Below are 12,151 nucleotides of genomic sequence, written 5' to 3'. Positions count from 1 at the left end.
CTGCATTTTCTCAGAGTAAATTTTCAAACTACAGCTGAACAAATCATTATACATCAGGTGAGTGACATTCTAAGTCGATCTCTCTCTTTTGTATGTTGTAGTGCTGTATTTATACCATTGTAATCTGGTAGTGTTTGCTTTGCTTTGGCTTTTTCGAGGTTAATTATTGTGAAATCCCGATTGCAACAGAGAAATACTGGGAAATCTCTGTAGACGGATGGAATTTTGTGCCGTTTAGCCTTATAATCTTAAAATGTGAGCAAAATCACTTGTTTTGTCATCACTTTAGACATTACACTAGAGCAGTGTTTCCCAACCCTGTTCCTGGAGGCACACCAACAGTACATATTTTGGATGTCTCCCTTTTCTGACCCATTAACTTCAGGTGTTGGAGTCTCTTCTGATGTTATGATAAGTTGATTCAGGTGTGTTTGATTAGGGAGAGGTTGAAAATGTGTACTGTTGGTGTGCCTTCAGGAACAGGGTTGGGAAACACTGCACTAGAGGATCATTCAAACACTAGCTCTAAAGCGACGTTTATGAAGTAGCAACGGTTTCTGCTGTTCTGACATAGTTCCTCAAACAAAAGGATTTTTGAGAGTCTCCGTGTTTGATTTCCTTTTTTATATAGTGCAATACGCCTCCCACCAGTGTTGATATACAGTCATATCACACTGCTACTCGTGTGATATTGCTCATATAGAGGGCTTGACATTAACGCCCACCAGCCTGCCAAATGTGGGTAGATTTCAAGTGTGGTGGGTTAGACAGCCGCTCCCACTAGCCACTTTAGGTTGAATATAATTTTTAAATTGTAGTTTTCTTAAACTACATGCAAATTAAAAACTATGCGACACTACAAAATCACACTCCCATGAGTAATCCCTGCAGCCCAGTGTTTGCTCATGCGTGCTTGAGCAGCATCACACAACATATAAAAGTAAAATCAATGAACACTGAGCTTTTTTTATCGCTAATTACGTCGGTTTTTCATTATGTTATCTTGCGTAACTCTTTTTATGCTAATAAGAAGTGTCAAATTGTCATGAATGAGAATAGTTTTCCATTTTAAACACAAATATTTTTTTTTCCTCCCAAGGTTACATGGACGAGCAGTGTGTTTTTGAATACTTCTGGTCTGGAATTGGTTAAAAGAAGACGAGTAACAGGCGAGTGTATAGATGTACAAATAAGTAATCTTCATCTGTCTGTAATCGTAAACGTACATTATCTGTCCTTGAAATAAAGCCATAAATACTGTGGATAAAAGGTATTTTATCCCAATTGTTAAAAAAATCGACTAATAGTTGGTTAGAGTTGTTCTGTAAAGGAATATGTCATTCATTTGGTTCTCAGATCATTTTTCTTTATTAAAAACACAAATTTACAAACCCTGCCATTGTCTATAGCCCAATTGAACCTACAGCTTTAATAGTTTGTTATGCTAAAACTGTTATTTAGAAAAAGAAAAGTTCAAAAATGGCGATTTTAAGTTGTTATCATTCACATCAATAGATTAAAAACATGAAATTATAAATAAATTCCACAAATAAATACTACAATTTTATTATACAAATTAATTTACAATTGTCCCCGTGTTTCTGTCAGTCCTGTCACATTTGCATTAAATTGAACAAAATGCATGCAATACATCTTTAAGGCTATGACCTGGAAGTGACAATCGTTTGATGGAGAAGAAGCTGAGAGTGATCAAGGATGCGTTCTATCATTGAATTGTATGATTTTATGCTTGTTTTTTTGAGGACGACAAGCTAAGTCAAATTTTTTATAAGTAAAAATGTACGTTTCTGGTAGAATGTCCCAAAGTCATATCCCTGCTAACAATTTTTGGTTCCCATAACCAAATAAAAAAAAAAATTCAGCTTTGACTTGGTTAGCCAGGAATTTATTATTATTATTTTTAAAGAATGTTAGTTTTTAGTCCATAGAACGTTGTTCTGATGTTAGTCTTTCTACTAACATTCTTACACTGTAAAACCCATTAAGTTAAAGTAACTCAAACCATTTAAGGAAACCGATTCCTACAAACCATTTAAGTTCAAATTCTAATCTTAATGAGTATAATCCATTTAAGTAAATGAAGCAATCAAGCACAGTAAAACCCAATAAGTTAAGGTAACTCAAACCGTTTGAGGAAACCGATTGCAACAAAAAAGCTAATCTATATGAGTACTGTGAACTTACTCCATTTATGTTGAAGTAATGAGGTATTTAATTAAATCATTACCTTTATCACTGAGTTCAAAACTCTTTTCAAATGAGTAGAATTAACTTTCAGTCAATTTTGAGTTAACTGCACTCATTACAGTTGATAAAGTTACCTGTTTGGTTTTAGAGTGTAGAAAACCTTTGTTTAACTATCCCACATGTAGTAGATGGGTGGGTGAACCTCAACAATTAATACTATACCATGTAGTTTTGTTTAATATAAAAGAATCTGAGCATCATTAGTTGATTAAATAAAAGGGTTTTTACAGTAATAATGACTTCAACGGAGACTAAGATTTAAAAACATTTATAGACATAAATAAATGAATAAACAATTATTATATCAATAGCTAAACTATGAAGGTAGAAGAAATTCATCTCTCATCACTCTATTGTACAGATCATCTTGTTTCTGTAAATATTATCTATATTAAATATTGGAAAGCTTTTGGGCTGGAAAAAGTCATGTTTTATATCTGGCAACCCTGACATGGTGTCTGTTTGCTTGGGAAAAAAGCGCACACTGGAGAACAGCCTTGACGTGTGAAGCTAGAATTACATGACCGTAATTTCCAAATACACGTTTAAATCTATCCAGCACGTGCTGTACAGCACAGAAAGACAAACAATGGTGTTATTTAATAATTCAGTTTCTTTTCACTTAACCGACTAAACATGTCAAAGTAGACTAAATGCTGTTTATAATGCTGTGTGGATTCTAGCTTCACACGTCAAGGGCTGTTCTTCAGGGCGCGCTTTTTTACACGTGAACAGTTGTGTAATGGAGAGTTACCGTAATATTTCAGAGCATCTACAGTATTCGGTAATTCTGGTCATGGAATTCTGCTAAATATACTGCATATAGTTGTGAAATATTTGGGAAGCACTTTATAATAACTACACAGTATGAATCGTTTATTAAGCATTAGCAAATAGTGATTTCATTAGTTGTTAAGCATTAACTCAACACAGACGTTAGTAAGAAGTTTATAACTGCAGCTATAAACACTGTATTTTTGACTTCTAATCACATTTATAATGTGCTTAATAATTGTGTTGTCATACTTTGTTAATGATTTATTTTTCATTACTAAAGTATTGCATCATTTACAAAGCAGTTATTTAAGAATGGTTGGTGGTTTTTAAAGATTATTCAGAATGAGTTAGTAAATGATTAATAAACTATTAAAATTAACATTTATATCTTATTTAAATTATCTTATTATTCAGGCATATACTGATAGTTAATTTGAATGTTAACAAATGCTTTATTAAATCAACTTCATCCAGTTTTGTGACCTAATCTAAAGTGAGGACTATTTATGCTTTGTGAAAACCTTATAAAGGATTAATGAAGGATTTATGAAGCATAAATAGTCCTCACTTTTGATCACAAAACTGCATTAAGCTGATTTAATAAAGCATTTATTAACATACATAGTAACCATTACTATCTGCCTGAATAATAATATATATAAACGTTGATTTCAATAGTTTATTAATCATTTACTAACTCATTCTGAATGATCTTAAAAACCACCAACTACTCTTAAATACAAATGGATTGTAAAGAATGCAATACTTAATTCAGTTATAAAAAAAAATCATTCAGTCACAGATTATGAAAGTACAATTAATAAGCACATTATAAATAAATGTGCTTATAAGTCAAGTACATTTGTAGCTGCAGTTACAAACTGCTTACATTTATTGATGTAGAGTTAATGCTTAATGAATAATGAATTCAATATATGCTAATGCTTAATAAATTATTTATAGTGTGTAGTTATTTTAAAGTGCTACTAATATTAGTTATAGCTTGAAAGTCTAGAAAATGACTTAATGGGTAAATAGCCTATTATTTATATTCTGTATTTCTTCAGACTAAATCAACTTCAGAGTTTTATTACAATAAAAGTTTTGTTATTTATATGCTAATGGTGCCTTTTTTTCTAATTTACACGTTTTGTTATTTCTAAATTATGCTTAAGTTTTGTTAGCAAAGTAAATTTCTGGCCAACAGCGAACTGAAATAACGAAAGCTTACATTACCTTTAACGAGAATCTGAATGGCGAAGCAGTTTCTTGCTCGTTTTCATTCACTACACATCCATTGACTTCACCTTTATTCCTATCTCCGTACCAATTAATAATGTAAATGATGTTTTGTATGAAAAAAACCCTTCTACACAGATTATTGTGGAAGGGGTATAACATAAATGCAGCTATACGTTTATCTTCTCTCTCTGTCTTTGGTTTCTTTTATACCCCCTTTGGGCTCCGTGCTAAAGGAAGCGAAAGTATCAGTTCTCTTTTTTCAAACACATGCTAAGCTTTGGGACGAATGTATATGCTAATTTGTTCTGACGATCTGGGCTACCCCCTCAGAATATGCTAATCTTTCATGTTTAAAAAAAAAAAATGGGGGTAGTGCATCTTGTCAGCCTCAAAGGTCATTCTACCGCCTTCAATTAGGATGTAGTAAGCATCTTTTGATGCTTCACACGTCATGGCTGTTCTTCAGCGCACGCTTTTTTTTTTCAAGCAAACAGACGCCTGCATAATTTCATAAGTAAAGGTCATTTGATGCTAAGCTATGAACTATTTGAAACCGGTTTATTGTTTAATAGAGTGGTGGTTTGAAGCTGACAAGATGCACTACACCTGCTTTTTTAAAGCTTCAAGACACCCTGGAGGACTTTTTTTGAGATTTGTGTGTTGAGCATCAGTTAGGACAACATTAGCACCTGTCAGCTTTAATTGTGGGGAAAACTGGATGATTTTGAGCTTTTGTCAGCTAATTTCATCTTCCAGGTTTAAAATAATTTTTGGGGCGGGATCAAAATCGGTGACATAGCGCAAATCTGCTAGTGGAGTGATGACACGTCAGTTTCTCATTATTATTCATAGCTGAGTTTTTCTTATCCTCTGAGAAGACTAGAGGTGTGAACCTATACTGGTCTCACAGTTCGGTTACGCTTATTACGCTATCGATTCGGTTCAATTCGATACCTCGGTGCATCACGGTGCATTGACGATGCTTTCCATACACAATTTCATATTTTACTTCACAGACGCTGTTCACCGATAAGTGACACTGATAAACAGCAGTGGCGCAGTGTTGCCAGATTGGGTGGTTTTGGATAGGCATTTCGGCGGGTTTTGGATTAGTTTTTGGGCTGGAATCAGACATCTGGCAACACTGCAGCGGCTGATCCATGATAGACACGGGGGAGAAAACCCGCGCACTCGTGTCTGTATATATAAGTATCGCTGTAACAGCCGAGAGGAGAGGAAAAGTCATGCAGCCGGTCAATGGGTCACAGTGAGAGAGAGAAATGGAGTTTACTTTCATTCTCTCAATAGCAGTGAAATAGGGGCTTCTGCTGTAAGTGTCAGTGAAAGACTGTCCAGCAAACACACACTCAATGAAATTGTGTAGAGTTTCTGCGATTTTATGTAGTTGGAGCGCTGTAAATACTCACGCTCGCCTCCCTTGCCATAGTAAGCTACAGCGACATATGAGATAAATGACGTTGGTACACAATAACCGGTTATGATTATTACTGAACTGATACCGAATTGTCTGCATCTGCATCGCGGGGCAGCGAAGAAACAATTAATTTTGACACCCCTAGAGAAGACCCTGCTTCTTAATTATTCTAGAGAGCACATGCTTTCAGAAGGCAAGGCAGACCTGCCAAGCTGTGAGACCCAATGACTGGGTGAGAGTGAGACCGCACACGACACGGGCCGTATGTGTTTGTTTCCATGATCCACGGGATTTGTTGCATGTTTTTCCCGCGATGCTGTCAAGTCTACACAGCAAAGTTGTTGGTTTGCAGCAAGCATTTTTGTCGGGAGAGCTGTACGAGAATTGGAGAATGGTGGACTTTGTCTTATATCAGTGGACTTTGTTACCATTCAGACACGTCACCTATATCCGAGCAGCTGTGTTCGCCTATGTTTTAAAGCCTCCAGATTACCGGCAGGGTTAATGCTTGGAATAGATAGGGAAAGAGACCTGCTGCACTGCTATCCACTGTGTCTGCATTCAGACTCGGGGATCCAGGAGGAGAGAAGTCCTCCTCATTTATAGTGTTTATATAAACATGATTATCTTTATGATGATATAACAAATTGTGGTTATGTGTATATGAAAGTATGAATAACAAATGTAGCAGGGCATTAAATTACTGTTTATTTCTTTGCATTTTAACTTCGTAAACTCTAAAATTATGCATCTCCTCACGGTTTGTGTCTCATTTTGTGAGCCAACTGACAACAGTTGTTCGCTCCACTCTTTTTCCCCTGCTCTGCTGGCCACGCCCACACTTCCCTCTGCTAACAGAGCTCAGCGCCCTTCATGAAGCATTTTTTGGAAAAAATTCTGAGGTAGACTTGAACCAAAAGAGGTGGGTGTAGTGGTACTTTAATAGATTAAACTTGAAGGATTGAGCTGCCGGTAGCCCATTCTGAAGACACTGGCATATTCAGAATGCACAGTACACTCATTGGGATGCAGGGAATGTGATCATTAGGCTTTTTCCTTTAAAACAGTTCAAATTGCATTATTAAAATCTATTCAAAGCACTACTGACTAACAAAACAGTTGTGTTTTTTGTAATTGCACAAGTATTAATATACTATAATACATACATCATAGTATATTTATTAACAAGTGATTTAAGTCCTGTGAAAAGATGATGCCAACCATAGAGGACTTCTAGAGGCGTCCATAATCTTGGACCAGGCTGTATCTTGAGCAGCTGCTGTGGTGGTCATGGAGGAGTGGAGAGCATGAGACTGATTTCTGAAAGACCCCAGTGACAGACGAGTCTCCGCGTGATCCTATGGGCCAGCCTGAACACTCGCCGGTGAACTACTCACACCTGCAGCTTCTCCACAATGGATGTCTAGTGTTCTCCAGGCCTGGTTTCTCTCAAGGTTTTTTTTTTCTTCACTTTCGTCAATTGTTAGAGTTTGTTCCTCGCTGCTATCGCCAGTGGCTTGCTTGGTTTGGGACTTGTGGAGCTGCGCGTCGATGGATTTGTTCTTCAGTGTTTGGACTTTCAGCAGTGAATATTAAACCACACTGAACTGAACTTCAACTCTGAAAACTGGACTGACACAGTTTTAATTTACTAGAATTTCTATGTGAAGCTGCTTTGACACAATCTACATTGTTAAAGCGCTATAGAAATAAACATGAATTAAATTGAACATTATATTAAATATTAAGCTACAGAGTTTTGCCAAGACTTTAATCAAACGCATCTCAACCTGATAATCACTTGAAAAATACAGGCAAGTGAAAATGAAACAATGGCTGCTCAACACATTGAATTAATTAAATTATAGAATATAATATAATATTTTCCTATTCGTAAATGAAAATTTATGTTCTGGTTATTGGGACTGAGTAGATGCAAATATATTAAGTCAGAATTAGAAGTCAGAAGTCATTGAGTCAGATGACAGCTCTCTGTCTGGGTGGGGATTTTCCACCATTAAAAATTATTGTAGTCAAATGTATTTCCACTTGTGGTCAATAGTTTGCAAAATGTACAGCCCTGTATAATGTAAATGTAGTAAAATAAAAATAACTGTCTGCAAAAAAATTAAGACAACTAAATTCGTGCAGTATGTTCATATATCGTATAAATATTAATAATTGATAATAAGTTATTATTTAATTATGAATATACGGTAGCTGAACCAAAATTACATTAAATTGAACTGCTCATCTGTTGGAGCCTACAATTTATTTGTCTATTAATTCAAAGATCAAGTAATTTTCTGGTCTGGAAAAATAAATAATCTTTCTACATTACGCATTAGGACAACCTGTGGCTTTATCTTTGAGGTTAAATGACTTGTTTACACAAGTTACACTGAGTAAAAAACAATATATCTGCTTAGACACAAACAATAGTTCCAAAAAGGTAAAGACAACACATTTATTTACAACATGCATGTGTGTGTGTGTGTGTGTGTGTCTGTGTGTCTGTGTGTGTGTGTGTGTGTGTGTGTGTGTGTGTGTGTGTGTGTGTGTGTGTGAGAGAGAGAGAGAGAGTGAGACAGAGAACAGGGCTGTTAAGGCCCCAAGAAAAGAGAGAGCTGCAATTCAACCTCAATAACCCAAAACAAATCACCAAAGAAAACTGAATCACCTTATCTTAACAAAGGAAATGATAAAGTAGCATATCTGATACCTAAATCGTACTGGGATAGTTTCCTTTGTGTTGTGGCTTATGCAATGTGTGCTGGCCTGGAAGTCTCCGGATTATTCGTTGCTGGTTCTTTTCTATTCTGATCGGTTGATTAGCATTCCAGCGAGGTTATGAGTTGGAATTGTCCAGGTTGATGACGAAAGTCTCTGAAGAGTGAGAAGGCTGAAGCCTGGCCCCAGCTTGGGTGAGGCCCCAAGGGCCCAGGTCATATTTTGGCTTGTAACCATTAAGAGCAGAACAGAAAGTTTAAGAGTGAAGTTGAAGAGAGAGACAATTGGTCATGACTTCCTTAAATAGGGTTGCTGATGTCACAAATCAGGAGATGAGTTGGCCAGTGGGAAGATGCCTTCTAGTCAGTTTTATCTCCCTTTGTTTACGTCTGGTGATTTGCTTGTTAAATAGTGCGATACAAGTACTTTAATATAATGCATACAGTTGTTCTTTAAACCACATAAGCTGTGCATACATACCAAACACTTCTGTGATGTTTGGGTGTAAGTTGTTAAGCAATGCTTCTAAGGATTTTACCTCAAAGAAGATTGATATACCATGAGAAAATCATCAGTAAACTCTATTTAGCACAGGCATACCATTTTACATAGGTCACAAAGAACATGAACATACACACACAAAAACATTCTGTGATTTAGTAATGGCTGTTTTAACAAGGTCTAGTTCTGTGAGTGATCACCATGTGAGTGTGAAAGGCTTTGAGGCTCGTCTATCAAGATTGTAATCATAGAAACTAGACCCTCGGTGTGAGCTCTTATCACCTCCCAGTGGGTTGACTTTGTCAGTGTGTGAGCGCTGCTTAAAAAGTTTATGTAACAATGCAATATGTTTGATCTTCCCCCCCCTTTTCAAAAGCTGTTGTCTTTACTTTAGAGAACAGCCGGCGATGGTAAAGAGGAAGATCAGACACTTTTCAGGCAGACATAATGAGAGATCCCATTATCTCCCTAAAGATTGGACCTTGGAAGATGATGTCCTCTGGGTGGTTTCTGCATGGTTTGTCGTTAGCACCGAGTTGTCACATCAAAAAGCCCTTTTAGTATTAATGTAAGGGATGGTGGGAGAGTTTGCTCTGCTGAGATTGTGAGACTCAGCAGGGTACACTTCCTTATAGTGCACCTGTTTGCCTGATGCTGCGTGTAGTCCTGTGAGTCTGCTTGATATGTCAGCAGGGCATGTCTGAATGCTGTAGAGAGACAGGAAAGCAATGCAGGCTGTAGATCAGTGTTGGATGACAGGTGACTTCCACTGACTGGGCATCCGGGGCTGTTTCCAGGATGCTGTGTCAGAGCAGTTTAATTTCAAAAGTTACTAGCCTGGAGTTCATCAGTGCCATTTAGCTCAGAGGGTATTATGGCATGGGACCAGAGTCTTTGGTTGGTCGTGTCGACCTAGAGGTTTGTTGCCGGTAATGTGGATGGTTTCTAGCCAGCTTGTCAAAGTCTTTAAGTTTTGCTGTGGCAGGTGTGTTAACTCCTTTGAATGCTAGTTGGTAGTTTTTTTTTTAGTAGAGGGTTTATACCTCTGTTGCACTTGACACCTTTAAGCTGGTCAGCCTGGGCCCGTTGTTGCACTGGCTGTCAGAAGGTGGCTTGTTAAGCTTCAGCCCAGGCGGCAGGTTATCTTAAGAGTCAGGTTATCTTAAGTCTCCGCTCTCATCTCAGCTCATTGCAGCTGCTACCTCAGTATCTCTGTTGTTTCTTTTTGTGTTGTCCTCCGTGCTTTCTGTCTGCATGGGTGCCTGTGTCAGCACTAGCATTTTGTCAGCACTTCCATACTATAAGCTCTGTCTGGCTTTGCCAAGCCTTTAGGGCATGTTTCAGAGGTTTCATATGCGACCATCAACCCATTTTCTCAGAGGATCACAAACTGAGAAAACATTGCTGTTGTCCTTATACAAGTTTGGAAAGGACAATAGTACATATGCCAGCTTTTTTATGTGTTGTGAGGATTTGCAGCGTATGTGCTGTCTTCTTAATTTGCTGGTGTTTTCTGGCCACCGGAATATAGGCTACACATATAAAAACTAAAAACAGGTGATGTGTTAAAATAGAGCTGAAAATAGTGTTTTTTTATAATGGGGTACTTTATTTACAATTAAACTTTTCATTTAAACAGTTAAGTATTTAATCCACAGGATGTTTTTTATTATTATATTTAAGGCTAATTTATACTTCTGCATCAAGCTCACACGTATGGTCCAGTGCAGCCTTCGAGTAGGCGCACACCCCTCACCGTGGCTGATGCTGTCGTGTACCTCTCAAAAATGTAACTACACGTCACAACAGCACGTAGTGCAAGCTCTGTGATTGGTCAGCTTGGTATCGATGACAAGTGTAGACAGTGCTGAGAGCCGCAAGCCCGATGGAGTGAGTGTTTACAAGTGTCGAGTCTCTTGTGAAGGAGCTCCAGATGGAAACTTTTGATTTGTGTTTACCTTATGATTAAAGTTGTCCACCGGTTCTCGCTTCTGAATGAGTGAGTTTTAGCTACTTGTACATTAAAGGGCACCTAGGTTACCCCTTTTTCCAGATTTAATATGATTATTTTGTGTCTCCAGAATGTGTCTGTAAAGTTTCAGCTCAAAACACCCATCAGATTATTTATTATACCTTTTATTAAATTCTATTTTATACATTTTTGCACCAGGAGGTGTTTTTTGTGTGCTGCGCCTTCCTACCCTCCTACCCTGCCTTTCTGCGTGCCTTAATCTTCTCCCTCGGCTGCGTCAGACAACAGACAGACATAAAGGAAGCAGATCTCACGTACCTTTGTGAGAAATACTACAATAAGAACTTTACCAATGAGTATTTGATGCATTTGTTGAGTTGCAATGATGAGTCACACACAATGTCATTACAAAGTTCACGCACACACACAGCGCAGACACGAAACGCACACACACAGCGCAGACAAGAAACGCACACACACAGACACAGACAGCGCGCGCGTTTAGCTTTGCACTCTCTTTGCACACAAATGTGACAGGATACATGTTATTATTCACTGCTGTATGAATGTCTGTTGTGATAACGAACAAAATAAACCCGATTTAACGTCCACAAACTGGGATTGAAGCGTCTTCCTTTATAATTGTTCTGACACGCGGCTGTGGTGATGAAGGGAATCTGAAGTGAATCGCTGTAATTCATTACACACATGCTGTTTTTAAACATTTTAAACATGTAAAACTCACTCTTGATCACGTTTGATGATGATCCTAGCGAACTGAACACCTTTTATTCCCGGTTGCTTTGCGCTCGTCTTCTTTTGTTGATATGATTATACACATGACTACCGGACATGTTAATGCGCGCAGCTGTCAATCAATATTGGTGGGCGGGGGGACCGCTCTCCTACGTCAGGTAGTGGTCGATCTGAAAACCGCTCCAATTGGTCCACCGTTTTTATGTTGTTAAATTGAAAAAAGCACTGGGTGTGTTTATTTCATCCCAATATGACGGTCTATACACCATACATGCACATATGTCTGTCCAAGCAGCTTAAAAAGAAGATTTTCCACCATAGGTGCCCTTTAAGGTCCCGTTCAGAAAAAATAAAACACCTGCGAAGAAACTCAATACAGAGGAACATAAAACCTACTGCCAGCTAGCTTTTCAGCAGTGTTATTGCAGAGCAACACAAACAGCACACAGAAATATAAAAGCACAAGGCAG

The sequence above is a fragment of the Danio aesculapii genome, chromosome 5 (genome assembly GCF_903798145.1).
Source record: "Danio aesculapii chromosome 5, fDanAes4.1, whole genome shotgun sequence".
Classification (NCBI taxonomy): domain Eukaryota; kingdom Metazoa; phylum Chordata; class Actinopteri; order Cypriniformes; family Danionidae; genus Danio; species Danio aesculapii.
Note: the sequence above shows the minus strand (reverse complement) of the source record.